The 24366-nt window shown below is 42.2% G+C and overlaps 1 protein-coding gene across 2 annotated transcripts in view; it reads right to left on the reverse strand.

Annotated features, from left to right (window-relative positions):
- Positions 1–24366, reverse strand: part of LOC140487770 (breakpoint cluster region protein) — a 457801-nt gene that overhangs the window by 244534 nt on the left and 188901 nt on the right. The gene's annotated exons all lie outside the window — the stretch shown is intronic.

The raw sequence follows: 24366 nt of genomic DNA on the forward strand, positions 1-24366 counted from the left end.
ATCTCAAAACATCTTACATTTTCTGTTCATATTTCAGATTTCCAGCGCCTACAGAATTTTAGCTTTGTCAGTCACATTACTTCTTTTGAGTCACAAAGTACAAAGTTCAAGTTCTCAGTGCAAAAATCAAAACTAACACTCTAATTCAGTACTGAGTGTTGCCCTAGCAAAGATGCCGTATTCCCATTAAAGCCCATCTGACTGCTTTGGTAGATGGCACTGTTCCAAAGAAAAGCATTTTCTCCACTGTCCTGGCTAATATTCATCACTTTATAAACGTTATAAAAACAAATTGAATAATCATTATACAAAATATAGCAGATACTCAATATCAGAAATAAAAATTTGAAAGTGTTGGAAATATTCAGCAAGTCTGGCAGCATCTGTAGAGCCAGAAACAAACACAGTTAATGTTCTGAGTCAAATATATGCCTGAAATGTGATCCGAATCAATCATATTTGACTTGAAACGCTAAATGCTACTCTTTCCACAGATAGTGCCATAACTACTGAGTTTTCTAGCACAATCTGTTTTTATTGCAGTTTATGGGAGCTTGCTGTACCAAAGTGGCTGCTATTTCCTCCATTAAAACAGCGGCTGCACTTCAAAATAAATTTCATTGGCTGAAACACTGAGATATCCTACTGCTGTGAAACCCTTTATTACAGGTGCAATCTTTTTACAATCACTATCATTCAATTGAAAAATGTGGCAGCCAAGCAAGGAAGGCAAACACAACTTTGGGCATTTATTTTGAGAGGACTTGAATATAAAACAGGGATGTACTTCTCAGGCTCGACAAGGGTCCAGTCAGGTCACATTTGGAGTACTGTGTGCAGTTTTGGGCCCCATATCTCGGGAAGGATGTACTGGGCCTGGAGTAGGTTCAGAGGATGGTCACGAGGATGGTCCAGGAATGAAAAGCTTTGCATATGAGGTACGTTTCAGGACTCTGGGTCTATATTCAATAGAGTTTAGAAGGATGAGGCGGGGGGGGATCTAATTGAAACTTACACAATACTGAATGGCCTGGACAAAGTGGATGTTGGGAAGATGTTCCACTGGTCAGAGAGACTAGGACCCAAGGGCACAGCCCTAGAGTAAAGAGAAGACCTTTTAGAACAGATATAAAGGAAATACTTCTTCAGCCAGAGAGTGGTGAATCTATGGAATTCATTGCCACAGAAGGCGATGGAGGCCATGTCATTGAGTATATTTAAGACAGAGATAGATAGGTTCTTGATTGTCAAGGGAATCAAGGGTTATGAGGAGAAGGTGGGAGAATGGGGTTGAGAAACCTATCAGCCATGATTGGATAGTGATGCAGTTTCAATGGGCTGAATGGCCCAATTTCTGCTCATATGTCATATTGTGTAAAATAAGCTAATGTGATGAATAACTAATTTCTGTAAACTGGATGAATTGATTGAGGAATAAACATTGGCCCAATGCTGAGAGAGACCTCCAACCAAGTGATATTTATGCCCATGTAACCAATCCATAATAGTTCAATATGATACCTGAAAAACGGCAATCCCAGCAATGCAGAACACCTTACTATTTGACTGAACTGTCTGTCTAGTTGCACCATTTGCAATACAAGTTAGGCTATTAGTGGAACCTGGCACAGCCCTCTGAAATACAAGCAATAACTGCGTTGATAGCAATTTTAAAGATAGTTTTGAAATGTATGGTAGGCTTCAATATGTTGGTAAGAGATAGAAGCAATCCATGTGGCTCTTAGTTTTGTTAAATATATATGCCATATTTAGCATGAACTAGAGAGTATATATTATGCGCAAAAGTATCAATATTCAGCTTCCTTCATCAGAGCTACAATAGAATGTAAATATACAAGGACATGTACAGTAAAGGCAGGGAACAACATTTCAACACAAGAATTCATCAAAGAGAAAATAACAGCATTTAAATCTTCTTCAGATAAACCTAATATATTTTGGATAGTTGCTTCTTGTATACGTTTATTCTTTTTATTACATCTGTTTAATTCTGTAGGACATTAACATTTTAAAATTCCAAATGTTTACTTAATCTAACTGACACAATATGTAGATTAGCCAACAAGAGGTGAGGCCATACTGGATTTGGTTCTGGGTAACGAACCAGGCCAGGTATTAGAACTAGAGGTAGGTGAGCACTTTGGGGACAGTGACCACAATTCGGTGATTTTTACTCTAGTGATGGAGAGGGATAAGTGTGTACTACAGGGCAAGAGTTATAGCTGGGGGCAGGGAAATTATGATGCGTTGAGGCATGACTTAGGATGTGTGGATTGGAAAAATAGATTCCAAGGCAAGAGCGTAATTGATATGTGGAACTTGTTCAAGGAGCAACTATTGAGTGTCCTTGATAAGTACGTACCTATCAGGCAGGGAGGAAAGGGTCGTGTGAGGGAGCCGTGGTTTAATAAGGAATTGGAATCCCTTGTTAAATGGAAGAGGGCGGCCTTTGTAAAGATGAGGCGTGAAGGTTCAATAGGGGCGATTGAGAGTTATAAGGTAGCCCGGAAGGACCTGAAGAGAGAGCTAAGAGCAGCAAGGAGGGGACATGAAAGGTCCTTAGTTGGTAGGATTAGGGAAAACCCTAAGGCTTTCTATAGGTATGTTAGGAATAAAAGAATGACTAGGGAAGGAATAGGTCCAATCAAGGATAGTAATGGGAAGTTGCGTGTGGAGGCTGAAGAGATTGGGGAGGCACTGAATGAATACTTTTCGTCAGTATTCACTCAGGAACAGGGCATTGTTGTCGATATGAATACTGAGGCACGAATAAGTAGAATGGATGGCTTTGAGATATGTAGAGAAGAGGTGTTGGAAATTCTGGCAAGGGTGAAAATAGATAAGTCCCCTGGGCCTGATGGCATTTATCCTAGGATTCTCTGGGAAGCAAGGGAGGAGATTGCAGAGCCATTGGCCTTGATTTTTGTGTCCTCTTTGTCTACAGGAGTAGTGCCAGAGGACTGGATGCTAGCAAACGTGGTTCCCTTGTTCAAGAAGGGGAGTAGGGATAATCCTAGTAACTATAGGCCAGTGAGTCTCACTTCTGTTGTGGGCAAAGTCTTAGAGAGAATTGTAAGGGATAGGATTTATGCACATCTGGATAAGAATGATGTGATCAAGGATAGTCAGCATGGTTTTGTGAAGGGCAGGTCATGCCTCACAAACCTTATTGAATTCTTTGAGAAGGTGACTAAGGAGGTAGATGAGGGGAAAGCGGTAGATGTGGTATATATGGATTTTAGTAAGGCGTTTGATAAGGTCCCCCATGGTAGGCTACTGCAGAAAATGCAGAGATATGGCATTGAGGGTGAGTTGGAGGTTTGGATTAGGAATTGGCTGGCTGGAAGAAGACAGAGGGTAGTAGTTGATGGCAAAGGTTCATCTTGGAGTGCCGTCACTAGCGGTGTTCCGCAAGGATCTGTTTTGGGACCATTGCTGTTTGTCATTTTTATAAATGACCTGGAGGAAGGGTTAGAAGGTTGGGTGAGCAAGTTTGCGGATGATACGAAAGTCGGAGGAGCTGTAGACAGTGAGGAAGGATATGGCAGGTTACAGCGGGATATAGAGAAGCTGCAGAGCTGGGCAGAAAGGTGGCAAATGGAGTTCAATGTAGCTAAGTGTGAGGTGATTCACTTTGGTAAGAGTAATAAAAAGATGGATTACTGGGCTAATGGTAGACTACTTGGTAGTGTGGAAGAGCAGAGGGATCTTGGTGTCCATATACACAGATCTCTGAAAGTTGCCACCCAGGTAAATAGTGCAGTGAAGAAGGCATATGGCGTACTGGCTTTTATTGGTAGAGGAATTGAGTTCCGGAGTCCTGAGGTCATGCTGCAGTTGTATAAGACTCTGGTGCGGCCGCATCTGGAATATTGTGTGCAGTTTTGGTCGCCATACTATAGGAAGGATGTGGAGGCACTGGAACGGGTGCAGAGGAAGTTTACCAGGATGTTGCCTGGTATGGTAGGAAGATCCTATGAGGAAAGGCTGAGGCACTTGGGGTTGTTTTCATTGGAGAAAAGAAGGTTTAGGGGTGACTTGATAGAGGTGTACAAGATGATTAGGGGGTTAGATAGGGTTGACAGTGAGAACCTTTTTCCACGTATGAAGTCAGCTATTACAAGGGGGCATAGCTTTAAATTAAGGGGGGGTAGATATAGGACTGATGTTAGGGGTAGGTTCTTCACTCAGCGAGTCGTAAGCTCATGGAATGCCCTGCCAGTAGCAGTAGTGGACTCTCCCTCTTTAAGGGTATTTAAGCGGGCATTGGATAGGTATATGGAGGATAGTGGGTTAGTGTAGGTTAGGTGGGCTTTGATCGGCGCAACATCGAGGGCCGAAGGGCCTGTACTGCGCTGTATTCTTCTATGTTCTATGTTCTATGTTCTAACTTGTTCTGCAAAACAACAACAGTATAAAATTACTGTTAAAAAGCTGGGTAGAATAATCATGAATTGAACAGCAGTATGTAGCTCCTTTAAGAGTTGAAATGCTTTTTACATTTAGAGTTAAACAGAGAAGGATTCTGTGAGCAGATGGGGAATAGTACAGATAGCTTGAAAATGGAAACATGTAACAATTGGATTTGTTAATGGATACCTTAAGGTTTGTTTTGACAATGAGTTTTACTTTGGCCAATTAATTTAAACCAAACACTCAGCAATTCAAAGCCAATTGAATTTTAAAACTGATGGCATTGACACTGGAAACCAATCACATTGCAAGAATTTGGTCCATCATTAGTAGCATTTAACAAATTGTTTTTGTTTGAAAATTGGGGAAGAGCCAACTGTCATCTGAAGAAGAGAGTAAACTCACCATCTGAGAAAGAAATCGCCATGCTCTCAAAAAAACACTATCTATAAAGGTTAAAAATCACACACTAGGTTATAGTCCAATAGGTTTATTTGGAAGTACAAGCTTTCGGAGTGCTGCTCCTTCATCAGATAGGTATTGGAGCAGGGTTTATGTCCTATGATCCTGTCCCACTAGCTACTTGACGAAGGAGCAGCACTCTGAAAGCTTGTACTTCCAAATAAACCTGTTGGACTATAACCTAGTATTGTGAGATTTTTAACTTTGTCCAACACCGGCAACTCCACATCACATCTATAAAGGTATATGGTACGTCTAGCAAACATTCTTGACATTAGAAAATGACTGAGTAGGCATTTCGGAAAGAGGAAGAAGACAGAAGAAAATACAACAAGTTCAGAAGGATCCATTCCATGTGATCTTTGAGAGACTAACTTTTAATTTATTGTTCTTATTAATGTTCTCATTCAAATGGGATCTGTGTTATAGAAACAGCATACCAACAGAATTTTGTTTTATTAGGGAAGTAGTAGTTAGAAGAAACTTATTTTGTTTGTTAGTAATTCTGTTAATTTGTTCTCTGTTGGAGTTAGATAAATAAATTGTTACTTGTTAATTGTAGAGTGAGTGAAAGGATTTCATTCCATTTAACCACTCCTTTATAACAGATTGTGGGAGTGAGAGGTAGGTTATACCATTTGTCACACTTCTTTATCAGATTACGAGGCAAGGTACTCCACTCTGAGTGTTTCAGTTTTAATTATCAGAGGGGTGTCAACCTCCACTTCATAACGTTTCACAACCTATCCATTGTTTTGTCCTTATCAAGTGAAGATCTCAATTTGTCTAAATGTAAAAATGCTGTGTTGGAACAGAAAAAAAAGATTAATATGATGCACTTTAAAACACTGTTACAATCTATTTAATGATGCTCTTTCTTATATTCAGCAAAATATAATCCCCAACCATAACAGGAGAGTCTTCTAATGCAATTAAATAATATTCCATCCTATGTCGCTAAGTAGATGAAGGTCCATTCACAGGGTCTAGGTGACTTCTTACAGAACTACATAGAGTCTCAGAGATCAAATCGAGGAAATGAGTTGAGTTAATGTTTACAAGTGGTAGAACTGGAGCATGGGACTGGAAAACTAGCTTTCCTGCAACTGAAGTGATCACTTACGCCTCTGAGAATTTATATTTTGATGGTCCATCAGAACCCTAATTGTCTCAAGATTGCTTTTTTTAAATTTCTGACACTTTCAAATTAGCAGTGAGGCGCTGAAAAGGAGTGAGATGATACTGTACCTCTAATAACAGACTCTAGCATCACCAGGATGGATAGCATTTCTTGCCCACCGTTAAATGGCTGAGCAAGCCACTCTGCAGTTACCAGTCAACCACCTCATGTGCGTGGAATCATATGGAGGCTTGACCATGGAAAGATGGCAGATTTCCATGATGAGGGGGTTAGATAGGGTTGACAGTGAGAACCTTTTTCCACGTATGGAGTCAGCTATTACAAGGGGGCATAGCTTTAAATTAAGGGGGGGTAGATATAGGACTGATGTTAGGGGTAGGTTCTTCACTCAGCGAGTCGTAAGTTCATGGAATGCCCTGCCAGTAGCAGTAGTGGACTCTCCCTCTTTATGGGTATTTAAGCGGGCATTGGATAGGTATATGGAGGATAGTGGGTTAGTGTAGATTAGGTGGGCTTTGATCGGCGCAACATAGAGGGCCGAAGGGCCTGTACTGCGCTGTATTCTTCTATGTTCTATGTTCCATGTTCTATTTCATTCTCTAATGCATTTTAACCACTTTCAGCCAAACATGATTATCCTTCATCACCTCATTTTGAAGTTCCCAACTGACTTGCAACCAAAGTTAGAGCTCATGGAACAGAAGCATCCCATGAATAATCTATTTCATAAAACTGAGAAATCCACTTCCTCCAGTGTCACTCAGTTAACTTTATCTCCATGTACTGTCCTTTTCACTCCATAGGCTTTGCTGTCATCTACCATTTTATCAATTTTATTTTTGAAATTCATATTATTAACATTGCTAACATTTTCAAATTGTTACCAATTTCAAATTTGGCTAAGTGGCTATTAACATTGCCCCAGATTATCATTTCTCAAAACTTTCCCACCACTGAACCAACAGACCTATAATCACTAGGTTTATCTTTAGGTCCATTTTTTTAAAAAGGGATTTTGTGAAAATTCAACCCTCTGGCACTTCAGGAAGTTTGGAAGGTCATGACAAGTGCCTCCATAATTTTCATTCTTACAACCTTCAGTAATCTCAGATGCATATGATTTGTCATTGTTATTCCTAATTGTTTATTAGCTAAGTAAAGCTAACCTTTCTAATATCTCTTGCCAATTTTTGGCCCATCTAATTTCTTAACTCCTTGCCCTCTCACGATGACTTGACAGCATGTTTTTTCTTGGTAAAGACTGATGCAAGGTATTTATTTAGTACCTCAGCCATACCTTCTTTGTAAATCCCTTTGCCTCTACCTTTTCAGAATCCCAAGTGGAACTTTGTGAAAGGCTTTGTCGAATTCTATATAAACTACATTACACATCTATACACGACGTCACGTCCTCAAAAAATTCAATCCAATATGTTAGGCATGGTCTCCCTTTGACAAAGCCAAGCTGATTATCCTTGATCAATTCTTAACTCTCTCCAAGCAGAGACTAATTTCCTCCTTCAGAATTTTCCTCAATAGCTTTCCTAGCACAAACGAGAGACTCACTGGTCTGTAATTCCCAGGTTTATCCCTACCATCCTTCTTGAAAAGTGGAACTATATTAGCTGCCATGCAGTTCTCTGACAGCACTCCTCTGCCCAGAGGGGAGTTAAGAATTTAGGTCAGGGCCCCTGTGTTTTCTTTCCTCGCCTCCCAATGGCAGCCTGGGATACAATTCATCTGGACCTCAATTATCTATTTTTAAGCTTGCCAAAACCTCCAATATATCTTCACTCCCTATGTCAATTTGCTCAAGAACCTCATAGATCCCCCTTCCCAAATTCTTACATTAGATTAGATTCCATACAGTATGATAACAGGCCATTTGCCCAACAGGTCCACACTGGCCCTCCAAAGAGTAACTCACCCAGACCCATTCCCCTACCCTATATTTACCCCTAACTAATGCACCTAACACTATGGGCAATTTAGCTTGGCCAATTCACCTGACCTGCACATCTTTGGATTGTGGGAGGAAACCGGAGAACCCAGAGGAAACCCGCGCAGACACGGGGAGAATGCGCAAACTCCACACAGACAGTCACCCAAGGCGGGAATCAAACCTGGGTCCCTGGCATTGTGAGACAGCAGTGCTAATGACTGAGACACCGTGCCACCCGAAATTCTGCACCTACATCCTCCTTCACCCGAGTGAAGACAACACTTTACCAATGTCCTCTTGGTCCACACACAGGTTGCCCCCTTGGTTCCCTAATAGGTCCCTGGTTATCCACTTTCACTTAATATACTCACTGAATGTCTTGGGATTTTCCCTTATTTTAGCCACTCATGTTTATGCATGAACTCTCTTTGATCTCCTGATTGTGTTCTGAAGATCCACATTGCACTTTCTATATTCCACCAGGTCCTCCAATTATTTGCTGCTAATAGCTTCTCTTTTTCTTCTTATCTAGCAGTGAACATTCTTAGACATTCAGGGTTCTCTGGGTTTGTTGCTTCTACATTTCATCCAAAAACAAATGATTTTGGGCATGCATTATACCCATTTCCTTTTTGAACCATCCCTCACCCTGGTTTTCCCCACAAGTAACTGTTCTTAGTTGGGCCAAATCTTGTCTCATTTTAATGAAATCTGCCCTTCCCCTAATCCAAAACCCTTTGTTTTGCAAACTACCTTCATCCTTTTCCATAATAAACTTAATTTGTACGGTGTTATGCTCACTATCACAAAAATGCTCCCACAATACCACCTCAACCAGCTCTTTGTTTTGCTCTTCAGAATTAGGTTCAGCACTCTGACCCCTTGTTGAAGCTTCTCTGCATTGACATAAAAGGTTCCCCTGAATATATGACTAGAAATCGGTCCTCTCTAAACTCTTTCAACTATAACTGTTCCAATTAATGTTTTGTAAATTTAAAAGCCCAAAATAATTACCTTATTTTTATTATTACTACACACCACTGTGAAATATCAAATATATACACCCCACTACTGCCCAATGACTGTTTGGAAGCCTACAATAAACTTTCAGCAATGTGACTGTTCCCTTTTTATTCCTAAGCACTACCCACTAACCCTCATTTGAAGTATCTCCCAAAATACTGTGCCTCCTTACCGCAGTTATTGAGTCCTTCATTAGTTATGCAACACCACCTCTCTTATAACCTTCCTGTCTCACCTGAAGATTCTACACCCTGTAATGCTGATTTATCAGCTCTGCCCCTCCCTCAACTACATATCAGTGATGGCAACAAGATGAGTCAATCCATTCCAATCCCAAATTGCTATTGAGGTGGTGAGTGACTGCCTGCTTGAATGCTGCAGTCCTTGGGGTGCAGGGAGATGCATCATGCTGTTTGGGAAAGAGTTCCAAGATTTTGACCCTGAATTAAAGGAATATGGATGATGGACAGGCAATGCGGACATTGATGAGTTACTCTGCAGAACTCCCAGTCTCTGATCTGCTATTGCAGCCGTCTTAATTAATTTCTAGGTAGATAGCTGGCTTTGTTGAAAATGGTAGAATCCTTAGTTCTGGACAGAAGGTCTGGATTCATGGAGCTGGAGCTGCTTCTGAACATCTGATCAAGTTGATTGAAAATACTTGTTGAGGGGGGAGAATTGGTGGGACTGACATATGAAAGAAGGACAACTCAATGCACAAAGAAAGGTGTCTGGTTTCTGTCTCACCAACTGCCTTGGATCTAAATTTATATGTCTGGTGTAAATCTATCTCGTTGCCCGAACTTATCAACTAAAAAATTATACTAATTGAGATGGGTCAATCAGCTGTTTAAGGTGTGAGCAAAGCACTGATATTGTTATGAAGTTGAAAGAGTGTATGTTCACTTTTAAGATAGAATGTGTTTTCTGAATTTTAAAGTACAGCCTGAGTTGCCAGGACAGAACAGCTAAGAGACGGGCTGTTCCAAAATAGATACATGTAACAATTGGCTGTCAAATGGATACCTGAGTTTTGGTTGCTGTCTTGAAAACAATTCAACTTTAACCAATTAATTTAAATTATTCCCAAGATACTACAACTCGATTGAGCTCGAATTTATTGTACTGACAACATCAGACCAATGAGAGGGAACTATGTTGGGGATATAAAACCAGGGCATTTTGAAAACTGGTCAGAGCAGCTGCCACTGAACAACACAGCAACTGCCATAGAGCTGGAGAGCACAGGCCATCCAAGGAAATAAATATCCTGCTCTCGAAGAAATTTCAGAAGGCACTATCTACCAAAAGGTACCTTTACCAGCAAAAAATACGCAGTAAAAAGTACAGAACCCCAACATCCACAAACAAAGCTGCATCAGAACATTATTTCAATAAGCCCACACACACTGAAGCACAGAGGAACTACGCAGAGCAGAGGAAAATCACCTACACAGTGTATTCAAAACAAATGGGTACCCAATTAACACAATCCGCCGATTTCTCAGCAACAGACAAGCAGACAAAACACATCCAGAAACCCGAGCCACCATCTCGGAAATGACTGCCAGACTACTCCGACCCCTTGGCATCATGGTAGCCCACGAACCCACCAACACACTGAAACAGCAACTAATGAACTTGAAAGACTCTATACAGACAACAAGCAAAACTAATGTCATTTACAAAATACCATGCAAGGACTGTAACAAACACTACATTGCACAAACAGGCAGAAAACTAGCCACCAGGAAACATGAACACCAACTAGCCACAAAGTCGCTAGTCACTAGTATCCTTACATACGGATGAGGAAGGACACCACTTTGACTGGGACAACACATCCATCCTGGGACAAGCCAAACAAAGACACGCATGGGAATTCCTAGAAGCATGGCATTCCAACCGGAACTCTATCAACAAACACATCGAGTTAGACCCCATCTGAGAAAAGGAACAGGAAGTCTCTTCACCACAGGAAATAACATCACCAACTCAAAGAAACCCAAACATTTAAACAGAACGCAGGTAATTTCAGCAGTGCTTTGCCTGAGGCCCACTGAAGATGTTACCTAGTAGGGTGACGAAATGTCTGGAAATGAACCTTCAAGCTCAGCTTAAGGGATAGTGGTTAGTTAGGGGAAAGAGTGTACGGTTTGTTAATAGTTCTGTTTCATGTTTACTATTAGAGTCAGGAAAACAAACTGTTATTTTTCTTTAAACAGTGGAAATTAGGAGTTCTCTTTCACTCACTCACAATTGCATTTTAACAGATTTTGAGGCGAGGTGAGCTTTTCTGGGTGTTTGGTTTTAGTTAACAGAGGGGTTGGCCTCCGTATCGTAACAATATTATATATCTAAAGGTATATTCTTTGGATTTTAACATTTAATCACCAAGCCACTTTCCAGTTACTTCACAGCTTTAAAAGGACTACTTTTTCTTTTATTCCAACTTGACAATAACTCTTAAACTGTTTACTGAACTCAACTAGACTTCTTCAGATAGGTCAGTGATCCTGAAATGGTAACTCTATTTCCCTCCTCACTCAGAGCTGCTTAATATTTCTATCACTTCAGTCTTTATTTGAGAATTCCAAAACCTGAGGTATATTGTTTTTGTAGCTAAGCTCTTCGAGGTCTGCAAAAACAATAATCCATCTGTTCACTTTGCTGGCTCCAAGGCAAAATCAGCTAGGAAACTATTGAATAGATGGATCCAATTTGAGGTTCAGAAGCAGAAAGCAGGAACAAAGTCAGCATTTACAGCCTTATTCAAATTCTAGTGACTTTAAGTTTATCAATTTCATCACTAAGTTTAACACATGATGTAACTGTGAGTGTACAAGACATTTAATTACATCAATGGAAGCATGTGGTTGTTGTTCTGTGAGAAAAGCTCCACCAAACTGCTGACCATTCAGCTATTTTATCCCTGAAATCTGTACATCACTAAGTAATAGATCTTAAATGAATACTTCTCATCTGGATTCACAAAAGAGAAAAACATTACAGTAGGTTATGGCAAAAATGCAGGTAAATGGAATTAAGATTGTTTGTTGAGTGGAAACAAAAAATGCTGGAGATTGCAGCACATCAGGCAGCATCCATGGACAAACAGCAAGCTAACATTTCGAGTCTAGATGACTCTTCATCAGAACTAAAGTGGTGTGGAGGGAGACGTATTCATGCAATAGTGGGAGGAGGGAGGCAAGTGTTGGAGTCCATAAGTTGCTGGAGCTTGCGTGCCTTGATGCCTAAAATAAAGAGACTTTTGTTGAGGTGGTGGAGGAGACAAAGGATGAAGTGAAACTGGGGAACAGAATAGTTTTGAGAGAGGGTGAGTCAATGTTGCTGTAGAGTCAAACATGCACATATAATGGCTTTCCATTTCACTGCTAGCGTTCGACAAGATGTTTGCCAAAACTCACTATCACGGTCACGTTTCCTTTCACAGCAACTGCCAACGACTCAGACTTACCTCTCATGGATTACAACTCAAGTTTCACCTTTCGTATTTCAAATCCACCCAGGATTACAAGTATCTTCAGGACATACAACATTCCTCGGACTGCTGTCCCTGCCATATCCTGCAATCCACGATCAATGCCATGCGCCATCACATGCGCACACTCAACTCCACTCTACAGCAACATCAACTCACCCTCTCCTAAATCTGTGCCATTCCCCAGTTTCACTTCATCTTTCATCTCATCCGTCATCTCAACAAAAGACATTTTATTTCAGCATCAAGGCGCACAAGCTCCAGCGACTTACGAATTCCAATATCCGACCTCTGCCACCCTCCTGTTTCATCCTCTCAGATCCCATTCCCTCCCATCACTCAGAGCCAATCCCTTTCTATCCTCCAAAGGTTACTTCCCTCCAAACCTTGTCGTGTTTTCACAATACCTCCTGACCATCCCCTTTCTGAGACTGAACATACTGTCCTCAGCAAAGGACTCAGCTTCATACCCACACACCCTGACCTTAACGAATTTCGAGCTCGCCATGACGCCGAACTGTTTTCCTGCTGCCTCCATCTCCACGCTCACTTCTTCAGGCAAAATTCCCTCCCCCATTCCACGGATCCCTTCACTCACCGGCAGTATTCACCCTCCACTTAGATTCCTTCTCTGCTGCCAGCAAGGCATTGGCCATCTCAATTTCTCTGCTCCTCTCACCCACTCTAACCTGTCCCCTTCAGAAATTGCCACACTTCACTCTCTCAGGTCCAATCCTGACTTTTGTTATCAAACCCACCAACACCAATGTCGTCGGGTGCACTGATCTTTACCTTTCAGTGACTCAATGCCAATTCTCGGACACTTCTTCCTACCTCCCCCGGACTATGTCACCACATCCAAACATCAAGCCATTGTTGTCACCAGGACCATCATCAACCTCTTTACATCCAGTGATCTTCCCCCACAGCCTCCAACCTTACAGTCTCCCAACGCCGGATAGCCGGCTTCTACCTCCTTCCCAAAATCCACAAACCAGACTGCCCCAGTAGGCCCCTCGTATGAGTCTGTTCCTGCCCCACTGTGCTCGTTTCCTCCATCGTTTCTCCACTTGTCCAGACCCTGCCCTCCTACATCTGCGATTATCTGAAGACCTCTAGCATATTTATAACTTCCAGCTTCCCAGCCCTAATTGCCTCCTGTTCACCATGAATGTCCAACCCTCTCTCTATACCTCCATTCTCTACCAGGATGGCCTGAGAACTCTCAGCTTCTTTCTCAATCAGAGGCCTGAACAATCCCCATCCACCACCACTCTCCTCCACTTGGCTGAATTTGTGAACAGTGAACTTCTCTCACTGAACAATTTCTCCTTTAATTCACCTCACTTCTGCCAAGTCAAATGAGTGGCTATGGGCACCTGCATGCCTATTTATGGGGTATGTGGAACAATCCTTGTTCCAGTCCTACCCTGGCCCCCTCCCACAACATTGATGACTGTTGCAATGCTGCTTCATGCTCCTGCCTTGAAAAATTTGCTCATTTTGCTTCCAATTTCCACCCCTCTCTAACTTTCACATCATCCATTTCTGACATTTCATTACCTTTATGTCTCAGTTTCCATTTCAGGGAGTACACTGTCCAGTGCCATCCACAACAAATCCACTGACTCTCATAGCTAACTTCACTACATCTCCTCCCAGCACACATCCTGCAAGGATTCCATCCCATTCTCCCGTCATCTACCTGTTTGGGTGATGCCATCTTACAAAACAGTGCTGGTAGGATAACTTCCTTCTTCCATAATTGTGTTTCCTGCTCGCTGTGGTTGATAAGGCCCTCAACCACAACCAACCAGTCACCCATGCTTCCACTCCTGTCCCTTTCCATCACTCACAATAGCATGATTGTGTCCCCCTTGTTCACACTTTCACCCCACCAGCCTCCGCATTCAAAGCATCATTCTCTGCCATTTCAGACAACTCCAACAGAACGCCACCACCAAGCACATCTTATCCTCACTCCCCCATCTGCATATTTCAGGGATCATTCCCTCTGGGACACACTAGTCCATTCCTCAACCACCAACACCACCCTCTTTCCCATGTAACCGAAGGTGCAACACCTGCCCCTTCACCTCTTCCCTGCTCACCATCTAAGGGCCTAAACAGTCTTTCCAGGTGAAGCAATGTTTCAACTGTACCTCTTCCAATTTTGTGTATTGTATTCACTGTACCCAATTAAACACAGACTGGGTGACTGCTTTGCAGAACACCTCCAGTTTGTGTGCAAGCAAAACACCGACCTTCCCGCAGACAGTCATTTTAATGTCTTGCTCGCATGACCACTTGAGTGTCCTCTGCATGCTGCAATGCTCCAGCGAATCACAATCACAAAACTGGAGGAACAACATCTTCAAACTAGGCAGTTCACAACCTTGAGTTCAAATTGTGAATCCATTCCTTCTCTCTCTTTTATATTGTCCCCCCACTACCCAATCCTTCGCTTGCTGCCCAACTCCCTCCCCCCAACCCAGACAGCAAGCACAGTGGCTCAGTGGTTAGCACTGCAGCCTCACAGCACCAGGTTCCCGGGTTCGATTCCAGTCTCGGGTGACTGTCGGTGTAAAATTTGCACGTTCTCCCTGTGTCTGCGTGGGTTTCCTCCGAGTGCTTCGGTTTCCTCCCATGGTCCAAAGATGTGCACGTCAGGTGAACTCAGCATGCTAAACTGCCCATAGTGTTAGGCACATTAGTCAGAGGGAGATGGGTCTGGGTGGGTTCCGCTTCAGAGGGTCAGTTGTTGGGCCAAATGGCCTGTTTCCACACTGTAGGGAATGTAATCTTTAACTGTGCTCCGTTACATTGTCTGTCACCCTCTCTCCCCTTCCCCAATCCCAGTGGGACTGTCCTTTCCAGTCTGGCAGTTAGACACACTATTGTTCTGCCCTTCTCACATTTTGATCACATAATCTGAACTATCAACATCCTTTCTCCCCCCAGCACTCCAACCACACACCCACCCCCACCCCCACCCCCCCCCCCCCACCCCCCCAATTACTACTGCACCCTCTACATTTCACTTTAGCTCTGATGAAGTGTCATTTAGACTTGAAACGTTAGCTTGCTTTCTCTCCATGGACACGGCCTGACCTGCTCTGTGTTCCAGCATTTTTTGTTTTCAGCTCAGATTCCAGCATCTGCAGCAATTTGCTCCTACTTCGTTTAGTTGGTCAGTATGGACAGGGTGGGCTGGAGGGATTGATTCTATGCTGTATAACTCGAGGGCTTATGACTATTACAGTCATAATTTTCTTTGCTCTGATGAACAAATTTTCCCTTTAAAAAGGGTTATTGGGTCTCCACTAGTTTAAAGCTAATTCAAGTTAGTATTGCTAGAAAAAGACACGTCAATAAAGCTTTTCATCTTGCATTCCTCAGGACATTGCACAAGAATACAAATTCCAAGGGAAAAACCAACATTTCTACATGAGAGAACAGTGCTAATTGGTTGCAAAGTGGATTCTGATTGCTGGAGACATTGCCATGGAGTATACACCAATTAATACTAAAAGCTTCAACAATATTTGATGGTGTGTTCACATGCAATTTACCCAGTACCAGACAGGACAGTGTCCATGAGTCTGTATGAAGGACGTCAAATGAAGAAAATTCCAAAATTCGAATTACCAACATGTGATGGACAATAATTGTATTAACCCAAGACACACCTGGTTGCACTGAAAATATTCAACCTTACATATCCATCTGTTCCTTCATCTTTGGAACTGCAGCTGAAAGATGCTGGCTTAGTTAAGACACGCGGCTATACTCAACTATGGTGAACTTTGGTCAGCTGTTTGACATTCTATTGTAATCTTGTATCAAGTGCTTTGATACACGTGATTGGCATACTAAGTCCACTAAACTATAGACAGCTGCAGTTAACAGATGTACAATGTATTTAGGTTTTATTTCCACAACTCTCAAAACAGAATTAATGTGCTTCAAGCCTGTTTGTTTCAGATTACAATTGCTCAACATCCATTATAAACTGACTAAAATCATACCATAATTCCTAATTTTAAGTGCAGATTGAAATTCTGTTTAGTTTCAGTTTTGCAGAGGAATCATTAATCATCCATTTAAAATCTCTTAGCTTCTGGAAGACTGTTCATGACAATTACTGTTTTGAAATGACTTACCAGGCGTATGCAGTGGGGCCCAGGTCTCTGGCACAGAGCCTGTCCCTGTTGCACAGAAGGGAAGGAGGGAAAGGAGGAGAGTATTAGTCACTGGGGACTCAATAGTTAGAGGCTCAGATAGAAGGTTTGTTGGGAATGAACGAGACTCGCAGTTGGTGTGTTGCTTCCCAGGTGCCAGGGTCCATGATGTCTCGGATTGTATCCTTGGGGCCCTGAAGGGAGAGGGTGACCAGCCTCAAGACGTGGATAGAAAGAGGGATAGGGTTTGTAAGGCAGGATTTCAGGAAGCTAGGGTGGAAGCTGAGAGCTAGAACAAACAGAGTTGTTACCCCTGCCCATGATAGCGAGGTAAGAAATACGGAGAGATATCAGCGGAACACGTGGCTGCAAGGATTGTACAGGAGGGAGGGTTTCAGGTACTAGGATAATTGGGGCTCATTCTGGGGAAGTTGGGACCTCTAGAAACAGGACGGTCTTCACTTGAACCAGAGGGGTACTAATATCCTGGGTGGGAAATTTGCTGGTGTTATTAGGGTGGGTTTAAACAATTGTGGTTGTTCTGTTCGCCGAGCTGAGAATTTGCAGACGTTTTGTCCCCTTGTCTAGGTGACATCCTCAGTGCTTGGGAGTCTCCTGTGAAGCGCTTCTGTGTTGTTTCCTCCGACATTTATAGTGGCCTGTCTCTGCCGTCAGTTCGAGCTGTCCGCTGCAGTGGCCGATATATTAGGTCCAGGTCGATGTGTTCGTTGATAGAATCTGTGGATGAGTGCCATGCCTCTAGGAATTCCCTGGCTGTTCTCTATTTGGCTTGTCCTATAATAGTAGTGCTGTCCCAGTTGAACTCATGTTGCTTGTCATCTGTGTGTGGGGCTACTAAGGATAGCTGGTCGTATCGTTTCGTGGCTAGTTGGTATTCATGGATACGGATCGTTAGCTGTCTTCCTGTTTGTCCTATGTAGTGTTGTGTGCAGTCCTTGCATGGGATTTTGTACACTACATTGGTATTGCTCATGCTGGGTATCGGGTCCTTTGTCCTGGTGAGTTGTTGTCTGAGAGTGGCTGTTGGTTTGTGTGCTGTTATGAGTCCAAGTGGTCGTGGTAGTCTGGCTGTCATTTCAGAAATGTTCTTGATGTATGGTAACGTGGCTAGTCCTTTGGGTTGTGGCATGTCCTCATTCCATTGTCTTTCCCTTAGACATCTGTTGATGAAATTGCGAGGGTATCCGTTTTTGGCGAATACATTGTATAGGTGTTCTTCCTCTTTTTGCAGTTCTGGTGTGCTGCAGTGTGTTGTGGCCCTTTTGAACATTGTCTTGATGCAACTTCTTTTTGTGTGTGTTGGGGTGGTTGCTTTCGTAGTTTAAACTAGCTCAGCGGGGGGATGGGAACCTGAGATGTCTTTGCAGTGCAGAGGGGGATGACAGTAGGGAGGACAGGGACAGGATTTCAGGGTCACAGGAATGTGCTGGTAGACAGCAAGCTGGTTTGAAGTGTGTCTATTTCAACACCAGAAGTATCCAAAATAAGGTAGGCGAGCTTGTGACATGGAGGGGTACCTGGGACTTCGATGTCGCAGCTATATCGGAGACATGGGAGTAGCAGGGTAAGGAATGGATGCTGCAGGTTCTAGAGTATAGATCTTTCATTAAGAACAGGCAAGGCGGCAGAGGGGGAGGTGCGGCCTTGTTAGTCAAGGATAGTATAACGGTGGCTGAAAGAACTTCTGACGAGGACTCGTCTGCTGAGGTAGTGTGGGCTGAGGTTAGAAACAGGAAAGGAGAATTCACACTGCTTGGAGTTTTTTATAGGCTTCCGCAGAGTTCCAGGGAAGTGGAAGAGAGGATTGGCAAAATTATTCTGGGTAGGAGTGAAAGGAACAGGGTGGTAATTATGGGGACTTTAACTTCCCCAACATTGACTGGAAATGCTGTAATGCTAGTACGTCAGATGGATCAGTTTTTATCCAATGTGTTCAGGAGGGTTTCCTGACACAGTATGTCGAAGGGCCGACAAGAGGGGAGGCCACACTGGATCTGGTGCTTGGTAATGAACCAGGCCAGGTGTTTGATTTAGTCGTAGGTGAGCACTTTGGAGAGAGTGACCATAATTCAGTTATGTTTAGTTTAGCAATGGAAAGGGATAGGTACATGCCACAGGGCAAGAGTTATCAATGGGGCAAGGGCAATTATAATGCGATTAGGCAAGAATTAGGATGTATAGAATGGGGTAGCAAAGTGCGGGGGATGCAGACAATGGAAATGTAGAGCTGGTTTAAGGAACAGATATTGCATGTCCTTGATAGGGGTATGTCCCTGTCAGGCAGGGAGGTGGCAATAAGTTAAAGGAACCGTGGTTTACTACAGAAATTGCATCTCTTGTTAAGCAGAAGGAGGTGGCTTATGTGTTGATGAGGCAAGATGGTTCAGATGAGGCAATGGAGAGTTACAGATCAGCTAGGAAGGATTTAAAGAGAGAGTTAAGAAGAGCAAAGAGAGGACACGAGCATTCATTAGCAAATAGAATAAAGGAGAACCCTAAAACTTTCTATGGGTATGTGAGGAATAAAAGGATGATTAGGGTAGGAATAGGGCCAGTCAAAGACTGAAGTGGGAAGTTGAAGGTGGATCCTGTGGAGATCGGAGAGGTGTTAAACGAACATTTCTGATCAGTTTTCACTCAGGAAAAGGAGAATATCGTAGAGGAGAAGAATGAGGTACGAGATATCAGACTGGAAAGGATCGAGGTTAGTTACGAACAGGTGTTATCAATTCTAGAAGGAGTGAAAGTAGACAAGTCCCCTGGGCCGGGTGGGATCTATCCAAGGATTCTCTGGGAAGCTAAGAGGAGATAGCAGAGCCTTTGGCTTTGATATTTGAGTCATTGCTGTCTACAGGTTTAGTACCAGAGGACTGGAGGATTGCAAATGTTGTGCCCTTGGTCAAGAAGGGCAGTAGAGATGACCAAGATAATTATAGACCAGTGCGCCTTACTTCTGTCGTAGGAAAGGTTTTGGAAAGGATTATAAGAGATGAGATTTATAATCATCTAGCAAGCAACAATTTGATTTCAGAGAGTCAACATGGTTTCGTCAAGGGAAGGTCGTGTCTCGCAAACCTCATTGTGTTTTTTTGAGATGGTGATGAAGCATGTAGATGAGGGTAAGGCAGTTGACGTGATATACATGGACTTCAGTAAAGCCTTTGATAAAGCTCCCCATTGTGGGCTGTTGGAGAAAATGCAGAGGCATAGGATTGGGGGGTAATTTAGCAGTTTGGATTAGAAACTGGCTTTCTGAAAGAAAGCAGCGAGTGGTGGTTGATGGAAAATATTCAGCCTGGAGTCCAGTTACTAGTGGTGTGCCACAAGGATCTGTTTTGGGACTACTGCTGTTTGTCATTTTTATAAATGACTTAGACGCAGGCATAGGTGGATGGATTAGTAAATTTGCAGATGACACTAAAGTCGGTGGAGTAGTGGACAGTTTGAAAGAATGCTACAGATTGCAGGGGGACTTAGATAAACTGCAGGATTAGACTGAGAGGTGGCAAATGAAGTTCAATGCAGCTAAACGTGAGGTGATGCACTTTGGGAAGAATAACAAGGAAGGCAGAGTACTGGGTCAATGGAAAGATTTTTGGTAGTGTGGGTGTGCAGAGGGATCTTGGAGTCCATGTACATAGATCCCTGAGAGTTGCCACCCAGGTTGATAGTGCTGTTGAATTCCAGAGCCACAATATCATGCTGCAACTATACAAAACGCGAGTGCAGCCGCACATGGAATATTGTGTACAGTTCTGGTCACCATATTTCGGGAAGGATGTGGAAAAGGTGCAGAGGAGATTTACCAGGGTGTTGTCTGGTCTGGAGGGAAGGTCTTATGAGGAATGGCTGAGAGACTTGGGTCTGTTCTCATTGCAAAGAAGAAGGCTAAGAGAGGATTTGATAGAGACATACAAGATGATCAGGAGATTAGACAGGGTGGACAGTGAAAATCTTTTTCCTAGGATGATGATGTCAGCTTGTACGAGGGGGCATAACTGCAATTTGAGTGGTGATAGATTTAAGACAAATGTCAGAGGCAGGTTCTTTACTCAGAGAGTGGTAAGGGTGTGGAATGCCATACCTGCTAATGTAGTTAACTCAGCCACATTAGGGAGATTTAAACAATCCTTGGATAAGCACATGGACGGATGATGGGATAGTGTAGGGGGACGAGCTGAGAGTAGTTCACGGGTCAGCGCAACATCGAGAGCCAAATGTTCTATGAAATCATGCCAGGCACAATGGAAAAATATGTAGAGCAATTGATGTGATATGACCTGCAAGATAAACTGACCAGAGTGAGAGGACAGCCCTACATTTTTGGATATATTATGTGGTGAGTCCTTATTGGGTGGCTCCATGGAAAAACAGCTGAAATGTCTCTCATCTCTGGAAGGAAACTGCTACAAAAATAGACAATAAGGTCAGCAGAGTGCTATTGATCAGAAATTTTCACTGAATGGATTAATATAACCCAAAGGCTTCCAGGAGACAATATGGATAAAAGAAAAATTCTTGGGTCATTTTCAATTAAGTGTTTGCAAGATCAGTAAATTGAATAGGAAGAATGAAAAAGACAGGTCAACTATTTGTAAAGATATTAAGGGATCGTTATTGATGCTCTTTACTGTCAGTCATTCACATACCAATTAAAGCAAGTTTAGAAAATAGAAAAACGTAACAGAAAAACAGAGCATTTCTATGTAAGACAGGAGGAAAGAAATGTTTCAGTTAAAATAGATCATAATCAGATTCGTTAAGGGAGGTAATAATAAGGAAATGATAGCTAATGGCAGATTATAATCACTTTTCACAAAGAAGTCTATGGGCAATCCCTGGGTTGCAAACCGTTTCTGTACTGGAGTCAGTTTATAAATCAATTTGCACACAAATCAGAACACAATGAAGGACAATGTAAAGCAGTTGTTCGTAAGTACAGGAAGTGTTTATATGTTGGGTCCTTACCACTATGAATGGGATCACAATCATTAATACAAGCCTTCATAAGTTGCATATTTACAAACTGCATGTTCGTTAAATACACGAGCTGCATCTGTGTACTTCAGCATTCCAAGGATGCTGTCCTGGGCAAATATTTTGAGGAATAAAGTCCTTGTGGAATGCTGTCAATTATGAGATGTTTGTTTTTACATAATTATCAACAATACGGATATTGGATCACACATCGAATTTTGAAAGCTGCTGCAATTCATTATCGATGCAACTAAATCTGTAAACATAATTACATAATGAAATCAGAAGGCATTCAGAAAACTGTATATGGAGTCTTTTAAAACTAAAGTAATAAATGGAAAAGACTTCTGCTTTGACTATTTGATTAAAAATTGAGAAATATTGCAGTTTTTTTTGTTATGTATCTTCCAATGATCACAATATTTACCGATTACATGGAAATAAATACTAACGTCCTTTTGGGAAGAAATCTATCATTCTCGCGAATCCAGATCTACAGCAATGTGACTGACTCTTAACTGCCCCCTGAAATTGACTAGTAAGAACAATTTGGGGTGGACAAAAATGTAGGGTTTTGCCATTGAGACATTGAACGAAAGAGTAAAATAAAAGCTGTACAATTAAAATTTTTCATCTGGACCATTAAGTGGATGCACTAAAGAATCTCAAATGGATATTAATGTGGATAAACATGCAGATGGTGAAGTCCTCCTACTTTAAACCCTGGTAGTTATGCAAACATATTTGGATGTATTCGCTGAAAAGTTTCCAGTTCATGTTAAGTTCAATAAAGCTAATTAAATGTTTGGGAACTCACTGTAAATATCTTATGAATTCAAAACAATTAGTCTTAGGTTCACATAAAGCCACATATTGAACATATCTCATAGTCTTGAACATTTACTTCTGAAAGGACATCAAGGAACTGCAACTAACAAGGATGCAACATGAACACTTTGCAGGTAGAAAATGGATGTATTTTTAGAAACACTTTGAAGATAGGGAAAGGTAGACTTTAGAATTCCAAAGGCAAGAATAATGCTTGAAATACAAGTTTCAAATTTTACAAATTTCCACAATTTTCACAATCTCCAATTTCCCTAGCCTGCCACTCGTCGCTGGAGTCTGGATAAAAAGGATACCTATGTCCAGCTCCTACTTATTGACTTCAGTCTGCCTTCAACACTATAATCCCAACCAAACTAATCCCAAAACCCCGAGAGCTAGGTATTCTCAGCTTCCTGACTCTCATATCACAATCAGTGAAGATAGACAACAGCACCTCCTCCACAATAATCCTCAATACCAGTAGCCTGCAAGGATGCGCACTCAGCCCCCAACTCTATTCCCTGTGCACTCACGACTCAGTATTTGGTGTCTCTCCCTCTTTCACTGTCAGCAAAACAAAACAACTGATCATTGAATTCATGAAGAAAGGAGGACATGCTCCTATCTACATCAATGATCAGGTGGAAAGATCAGACAGTGTCAAATTCCAAGGAGTGATGATAACCAACAATCTATCCTGGACCTTCTCATGTATCAGATGGGCCAATGGGAGGAGGAGTGGCAGATGGAGTTTAATTTAGATAAATGTGAGGTGCTGCATTTTGGAAAGGCAAATCAGAGCAGGATCTATATACTCAATGGTAATGTCGTGGGAAGGGTTACTGAATAAAAAGACTTTGGAGTGCAAGTTCCTTGAAAGTAGAGTCACAGGTAGATAGGATAGTGAAGAAGGTGTTTGGTATGCTTGCCCTTATTGTTCAGTGCACTGAGTATAGAAGTTGGGAGGTCATGTTCCGGCTGGACAGGACATTGGTTAGACCACTAATGGAATATTGCATGCAATTCTGGTCTCCCCGCTTTAGGGAGAATGTTATGAAACCTGAAAGGTTTCAGGAAAGATTTACAAGGATGTTGCCAGGGTTGAAGACTTTGAGCTAAAGGGAGCGGCTGACTAGACTGGAGCTGTTTTCCCTAACCAGTCCAAGGCTGAGGGGTGACCTCATAGAGGTTTATAAAATAAAGAGCAGCATGGATAGGGTAAATAGACAAGGTTTTTTTTCCCTGTGGTGGGGGAGTCCAAAACTAGAGGACATAGGTTTAAGATGAGAGAGAAAGATTTAAAAGGGACCTAAGGGGGAAATTTTTCACACAGTAGGTGCTGCGTGAATGAGATGCTCTGCCAGAAGTGGAGGAGACTGGTATAATAACAACATTTAAAAGACATCTGGATGGGTATATCAATTGGAAGGATTTAGAGGGATATGGGCCAAAAGTAGGCAAAAGGGACTAGATTTATTTAAGATATCTAATTGGCATGGACAAGTTGGACCAAAGGGGCTGTTAATGTGCTGTATATCTCTATGATTCTACAGAAATGTAGTGGTTAAGAAGGCAGCACCTCTTGATCGTCAGGAGGCTTAGAAAATTTGGCACATCCATAAGGATCCTCACTGGCTTTTAGAAGTGCACCACAGAAAATATTCTATTGGGGTGCATAACAGCTTAGTATGGCAACTGGTCTGCTCAGGACCGTAAGAAACTACAGAATGTTGTGCACACAGCTCAGATCACCACAACAGCCATCCTCCCATCCATGGACTCCACCTCATTGCTGTCGAAAGGCTACCAACATCATTAAAGACCCCTCCCACTCAAGTAATAATCTCTTCCATCA

Source organism: Chiloscyllium punctatum, chromosome 17, assembly GCF_047496795.1.
Source record: "Chiloscyllium punctatum isolate Juve2018m chromosome 17, sChiPun1.3, whole genome shotgun sequence".
NCBI classification, from domain to species: Eukaryota; Metazoa; Chordata; class Chondrichthyes; order Orectolobiformes; family Hemiscylliidae; genus Chiloscyllium; species Chiloscyllium punctatum.